The sequence below is a fragment of the Echiichthys vipera genome (assembly GCF_963691815.1).
Source record: "Echiichthys vipera genome assembly, chromosome: 12".
In the NCBI taxonomy this organism is placed as follows: domain Eukaryota; kingdom Metazoa; phylum Chordata; class Actinopteri; order Perciformes; family Trachinidae; genus Echiichthys; species Echiichthys vipera.
Window position 1 is genome coordinate 12837658 of NC_139837.1, and position 7770 is coordinate 12845427.

Below are 7770 nucleotides of genomic sequence, written 5' to 3' on the forward strand. Positions count from 1 at the left end.
ATTAAGTGAAATATGATATGACAGAGAAAAGCAGGAAATGTCCATATCTGATAGACTAAAAAACTACATTTTCCTTTTATGACAAATTGATTATGTCACTATTCATCGCACTTCCAGTTGTGACGGTGAAGTGTGTATGTTTATGTTTTTGGCATTTCTATGTTCAGTTGATCATGCTCTTTGCTGTCTAGCTATGTAGCAGCTGAGGGGATTTTGTGCTTTGTGGTTAAAGGAGAAGTTCAGCATTTTGGGGAACACGCTTGTTCACTTTCTGGTGTAGAGATAGATGAGAAGACAAATATCACTCTCAAATCTGTACCGTGAATACAGCTGCCGGACGGTCAGCTTAGCTTTGCATAAAGAATGGGTTTTCCTCGGAGGTCAGAGCATCCAAACAAGTGTTTTCTTTTGGCTGTTTGTACAAATTATCAGGTCAAAAATTTAGTGAATTTGAAATCTCAATGAACGTGGTCATCTTTCACGTAGTTTTCAACTTCTGTAAATGTGCAGCAAAAACATTTTCTGTGTTGTGTAGATGATTTTATTGGGGTTGAATGCAGCAGAAACATTTATTTGTGTTAAGAGGAGACACTACAGGTGAATTGGGTGACATTTGTAACTAATAGATATTGCCATGAAACTTCACCAGTTGATTACTTCTGTTAATCATTTTCTTGATGATTTTTATTTTTATTTTTTATATGTTTCCTGAAATTACACGTTTAAATGTGCAAATGAGGCATTATCTTGTGAAATATGAGCTGATTTGCATACCTTTCCAGAACAGAAATGTGAACATTTGATAAAGTCAGGTTCAAAATTCTTGTTTCATATTGTCGACATATTAAAGTCAAAGGTTTTTACATAGGGGATTTTGGATATCTCTTTTTATCACTTCATAAATCAGAAAATACTGATACAGTATATCAGTAAACAAATTTCACCACGTTTTTAGGAATAAAATATTCTATAAATCAGACTATGAATGATATCTGAACAAACCCTTCTGTAAAAACATTCAGAATGTAGATATAAAACTGGGAATGTTGATGTGTATATAAGTGTTAGTGAAGTGGAGATTTCTGACTCAGATTGAGAAAAAATCATTTTGAGAAAATACCCTTTTAATGTTTATATGAGATTATGCTCAACATTTTAACCAATAGATATCACCATGAAACTAGCCCAGATGAGGCGTTATCTAATGCTAACTACAAATCTACAGGCAAAAATAGTTTTTATTAAAATAAACCTGACCTAAATGTGTAGCCCAAAATCTGTTTCTCCCCTTAAAAAGGACTGAGCCAATGACGTGAGCCAATTGTCTTTTTACTGCGTGCTTACAAGGAACATCTTTGAAGCATGTAATCATTGGCTGATGTTCATGTGTAACACTTAATAGCATTTATGGTTTCTGCTATTTAAGCAGCGCAGAGCACAAGTTGTTTGTATTCCAGGAAGTCCAGTTGAAGTCACCAAGTCAGGAACTGGCTGTAGGACTGTGAGCAGTAGGAGTGTTAGTTTCGTATTGGAGCAGGAGGCGTGTTACGTGTGCTTCGTCAGCTGAGGACTCTCCTGATTCTTACGTGACCTTTTCCACGCCAAACCTACGCATAAATGTAGCCTGCAATCAGTCTGTCGACACACCTCGCGCTGAGGGAGTGGACACGCCCGCCTACTACTGATGAAACACCGGCATGTGCCAGGGTTGAAGTTGGCAAAGCGGATAATTATCTGTACATACTGTAAAAGAGCCGCGATGCCCTCTGCAGAGGCAGCACTACTGCTACAGCTGCAACACAACACAAAAAAATGAGATAAGCAGCTCAGACCTAAATTAGCTTGATTGATCTAATCAAAAAATGCCAGGCCCTTTAAACGCTGGTTTCCTGCTGGCTTTAGGTGATTAAAGTGTTTTTCCTTACAGGATAGCTTGTTCTGGGATCCTTTTATACAGCACCAAAGGTTCAACAAAAGTAATAAGAAGAAATGTTCTTGTAGTAACAATAAAACAATATACATCTAGTATGATCTATAGACCTTTTTACTCCCACTTTTAATCAGATACCCTTAATGTAGTAAATTGATGTTAAACTTCATATATATTCATATTCACTGTAAACAACTGAGTGGTAGAAAGGCTGATAACTGCACTGTAAACAGAGACGCATACATATACATCGCTTAGTGCAATACCGTCTGTACAGGCAAATTTGTGATTTTAGATTTATCCACCAACTTTACACAGCATATGATCAGTCAGCCACTTATCAGAAGCGGGCACCTCTGCAAACAGCAAACATAATATGTGTCATTACTAATCTCTATGCTTAATAGTGTGTCAACACTGGGAGACTTGGTTGAGCAATGTTTGCCGCTGAGCAGGAAGCCGGATAAGACGTAGTACATACATACAAGTATTGAGTAACAGCTGTAACTAAAATTCTGATTTGGTGTCTCATCAAATCCCTACTGAAAAATTTTCAAAATCTTTGTTTGTGGAATATTTTTTTTACAGGAAGATATAGTCTCTGATGAGTGTCACATGTATGGGGTTGTAAATAATCCTTGCGCAATGTTTCCAGGATATGCACAGCTTGGAGTTGGTACGTAGACTTTTTTCCGCTCCATTAACAGTTAAGGCTGTGCACACAAGCCGTTGTATTTGTCCATACATTACTTGCAGAAACACGCCAGCCAGACATCATACAGAAACGAGCCAAGAAACTAATCCCATACCTCTGAGGACAAAAGTACAATAAATGTTTTCACTACAGGTTAGAGAGAAGACAGAAAGCCCAGTGGCCTATTTTCCAAAACTATTCTCTGAACTGTGGCAGTATCTGTGGAAGAAAGTACGGTTACTGTAAGGGTGTATGAAAGAGAGAAGAGAAGTGTGTCAGGTTTTCTTACATTAGCCAGGTGTTCATTATAAAGCCACTGAACCCCCCCACACTTTTTCATTTATAATAACAGGTTCTTTGTAACAACAACAGCTTCATACCTGAAATATAACAGTAAAGTGTGTGATTCCTTACTTGTGTTTTGTAACTGAACTCATTTAGTAAGGTAAAAGCAGTGCTAGCTACTGTATCTGTCTTTATACAGTATATAAATATTGTGGTTTCTTACCAACTTCTTTTACAGCAGTTTAATCTCTGTCAGCAACCTCTCATTTAGTTAACGGGTGGTTCATAACATAGAGTGATAGTGTGTGTGTGTGTGTGTGTGTCTGTGTGTGTGTGTGTGTGTGTGTGTGTGTGTGTGTGTGTGTGTGTGTGTGTGTGTGTGTGTGTGTGTGTGTGTCATCATAGCAAAATGTGTTCCTGGAGACACCTACTGAAGCGTGAACACAAAGATAGTTTTGAGTGTTTTTCTAGGTGTTTGTCTGTCTATGGCCAGATTTTGTCACCAAGATAGCGTCGCAACCGTGCAAGATACAGTCAAAAAAAGATTACAGGTGTGTAGTTGAGAAAATGAAGGTCATTGCCCTCCCCACTATACGCCCCGGGCCCGATTTGATCCCATCTCGAGATGTGTCTAGTTTGAAGTGAGGTTGTATGAGGCACTAAACAGTGTACTGCTGTGAACAGCTCTTTATAGCCGATGCAAATTTTTTTCCACTTGGAGCACCTGCTCTGATGCAACGTCACTCATGTCTTCATTGTAACAATGTTTAAATGCATATAATTTATCTGTCTCTGATAATTAAAACGTTTTGTTGTCCACCCCAATTGTAAAGCCTCACATTCCTCTGACAGTAATGATGTTAACACACTGGATGATTTTAGGATTAGTCATTGAAGCTGTTAAATGATAAATAAAAGAGAATAAAACAGATGAAAGTCATTCTTAAGATGAATGAACAAACACCAGTTGGAATGATTTTCTCTTTAAGTGCACATAAAAAAACATGATTTAGAAAAATAAACAAAAACAGAGATATGTTTCTACAAATGAACCCAAATACTGCATCAGAAGGTTTACAAAAGTGGCAACAAAAAAAAGAAAGATACCTTTGCGTGACACATCAGGGGATATAATTAAAGATGATCCTGTAAATGATAATAAGCACTTCTCTGTCAGGCTTCACTGACTCAGCGGCCTCCTAATCTGTGTGAAAAGAGGACGAGGAACTCCCATGATTACGCTCGTGCAGTTCCAGTGTGGCGGAAGTGCAAACTGAAGTGACGTTTCTACCACAAAGGCTTGGTGGAAATTACAGTCACCCTATATATAATTCTTTGTTTTTTGGAATTATTTCATGTGAAGTTTGCATGGATTTGTATGAAGTGACAGTTACAGTTGTGTGTGTGTTGTTTCCTGAAAAGAATAAGGGATCCTTCTAATGACAAAGGATCTCTGTGTGACGCGTAACAATGGTAAAAGAGTAGATTGGATCAAGATAACAGTGTGTTAAGATCAATGAATGACTGATAGTCTGCCTTAGGCAATATCACATCTGAGAGTATGCATTGTTGATGTTGTATGATTAAATGAATCATAATTTAGAGAACACAAATTGTTTTCAGTGCATCTTTGTATCAGAGTTCATCATGATAATTATGGGTATAATTTGAACGGTGTGGCTTTAAAGGTCCTTTATAAGGGACACTACAGTGCCATTACGTTCATTCCCCAGCTGCAATGATGGTGCAGAGACGCAGAGAGCACAGATGCGGAAGACCCAGAAATTCTGACCAATCAGAGTAGTCTGGGCTTTTTTCGGGAGAGGGTCTTAAAGAGACAGGCGCTTAAACAAAGTGTTTCAGACAGATGGTAAAGACCAATATATTCAAACAGACAGCATGAGAAAAATAATAAAATAATATTTCAAAATAAACTACAGTGCCAATGTTCATAGTAATGAAAACCTGTGCAAACATATAGCTCACTGATGTGTTTTAACCATTTTTGGACAACAATAGAGGCCTGTGGCACAGAGGAACAAGTATCTCAGGCTTAAGCTATACAGGCAATACTAAAAATTCAGTTTATTGTTGGTTTTGGGTCTTTTTCATTCTCTGTCTGTTCTGTCTTGCATCAGTCTGTCTGACGATACACAGTCAAATGTTTTCATAAAGCTTTAGCAGACACGACAGTAATGTATAAACCTGCTGTGTGATTTTAAAGCCAGCTGAAAAAGAGCAAACACAAAGCCTGTCAATCACTTCTTTCCAATCAGTATTATGTCACTCGTATGGAGTGAGGCGAAACGTTAGAATAGCTGTATTTAAAAATACCATAAAGGGGACTTTTCAGGTTTGTGATTGTATTTTGTGTTTCTACTAGAACATGTTTACATGCTTTAATGTTCAAAAAACACATTATTTTTTCTCATAATGTCTGTCTGAGGGCCCGTCCACACAAAGACGCGTTTTCCTGTTTCTGCACAACTTTAGTATCATTTTGGCAGACCATCCACACGCAGCCGGCGTTATCGGAGCCTGAAAACAGAGTGGGAAGGTTTGAAAACGCCCCCCCATGGTGTTGCCGTCTAGATGGCGAAACAACATACTTTGTTGCGTCATTGCCCCCACCTCTGACCTCTGACCCCCCTGGCGTCAACATAACAACAACAGTGCTGCTGCATGGAGAGAGACATGAATAAGTCGCTATATTAGTCGCTACTAGCTTTTTGTTAATAGCTAAGTAGGTGTGAAAAGTCACTAAATCTAGCGAGACAGTTCCCGCCTGTGAGTGCTTTGGGACGGGAAGGGGCTCAGCAGCACTGGCACAGTAAATACAGAGTGATTCGTGCATCAGAGTCTCCAAAACACCACACAAGTCCTCACTAACAACAGAAACAGTTGGCAGATTTTTCTATACTGTTCTCTGTAGGATGGATGATTATTTGAGAAGTCCCCTGGTTTGGTGAGAAACTCGCCGCCGGTGTTTGTATCATAGCCTACATAGTGTCCCCCCTTCCCTTCTTCTCCGTTGTTGTTGTATTCCTGTGACAGTTACAGCGCCACATCCAGGCCTGGCATGTGTATTACAACGTTTTTAGCCGGTTTCCCTGGTTTCATGTGGACGCAGATATTTCTTGAGCCGATGCCGTGTGTACGGAAAACTTTTTAAGAATGACAAAGAAATAAAAGGTTGTTTTCGAACGCGTGGACGTACCCTGAATATTTCTGTATTCACCCTCTGTCTGTAACACTTTGTTATTAGCGGCTGTCTTTTTAAGCCCACCCCCCCCTTCCGAAACAGCCCATGCAGCTGTCTGCACTCTCTGCGTCTCTGCACCATCACTGCAATCAAGGAATAACTGCACTGTAGCATCACTATTTATCCACCTACCTGTCTATTTATTTATTCTATCTATTCTATCTATTCTATCTATTCTATCTATTCTATCTAATCTATCAGTATAGTTTAGTTGTCGATCTCCTATCTAACACAGAGCCGTGGAGATCGGCTTTTTGTAGTAAAGTTGACTATTAGTACTCCATCCATAATGTTCCAGTGAGGATCTTCATTCCTGTGGTTTTTATATAAAACCCTCATTCATTGGTATACTCCCTCTCCTACGCCACCTGTCTACTGTTTCTAAAAATATATCACACAGATATTTTAATCTTCAAATCCCCATTGTCTATTCTTGTCTCCTCCCTCAATCTGTAGTATGTCTGGGACAGAAACATACTCTCACATAAATCTAGTGCTGGTTTCATTGTTTGTTTTTCTGTGCAGGTCATTGCTGAAGATGCAAGCTTCAACTGTCTCACCTGTGACCAGCACTACAGCATCTTCAAACACAACCACCACCACAAAGACCAAAGAACAAATACTCATCCAGAGTAAGGATGTGCAGTGTGTGTGTGTGTGTGTGTGTGTGTGTGTGTGTGTGTGTGTGTGTGTGTGTGTGTGTGTGTGTGTGTGTGTGTGTGTGTGTGTGTGTGTGTGTGTGTGTGTGTGTGTGTGTGTGTGTGTGTGTGTGTGTGTGTGTGTGTGTGTGTGTGTGTGTGTGTGTGTCACTCTCAATCTCATGTGAATAAGAATTTTTTTTAATGTTCCCTGTAGGTAGAGATTAAAATAAAAAAAATGATATGATAAGATAAGCCTCATAAATAACAACCTATTGCGTCATGCGGTCTAATCTAGAGGGTTTGTACAGGAGTGGCACTCATGCATTTAATAGGAAATATTTGCCATGTTCTAATTGCCTGCGAGTGATGCCGTTGCTAAGCTACTACACACTACTTCTGTAGGACACAGAATAAGTTGCACTACTTGTAGCAGAGGGAACGTGTCAAGTGTAAAATGCAAATTTAAGAGGAGATACAATAACTGAAAAAAACAACCTTTCAACATGTTAATTGCTCATACTTCCTGTGACTCAGGTTCTGGGGCAATGATCGCTGTCATCGTCATAGGTATCATCATCATTCTCGCCATTCTCCTGATCATCCTGAAGACGTACAACAGGTAGGGCCGCATTCCTGTTTGACAGGATGAATTCTGAATAGTAAATGGCATTAGTTATGAACAAACAGTGCTATTTTTATCCACTTTAAGGAGCACCAGACACATGCTACTGTTTATCTTTTTTTTTCATTAGGCCAATTAAAAATAACATCAACATAACCTTTTTAGCTTGTGACCATTTAATGCGGCGTTCACTGAGTTGGACACGTGCAACCTGTGGCGTTCTCTTCTCCATGATGTTTCTTCATAGATTTTTTTAATTTAATGTTTTATTTGTATAGGTACAAGTATGTAGCATAACCAGTGCACGTACACACAGTATTTACAATATTTCATAGT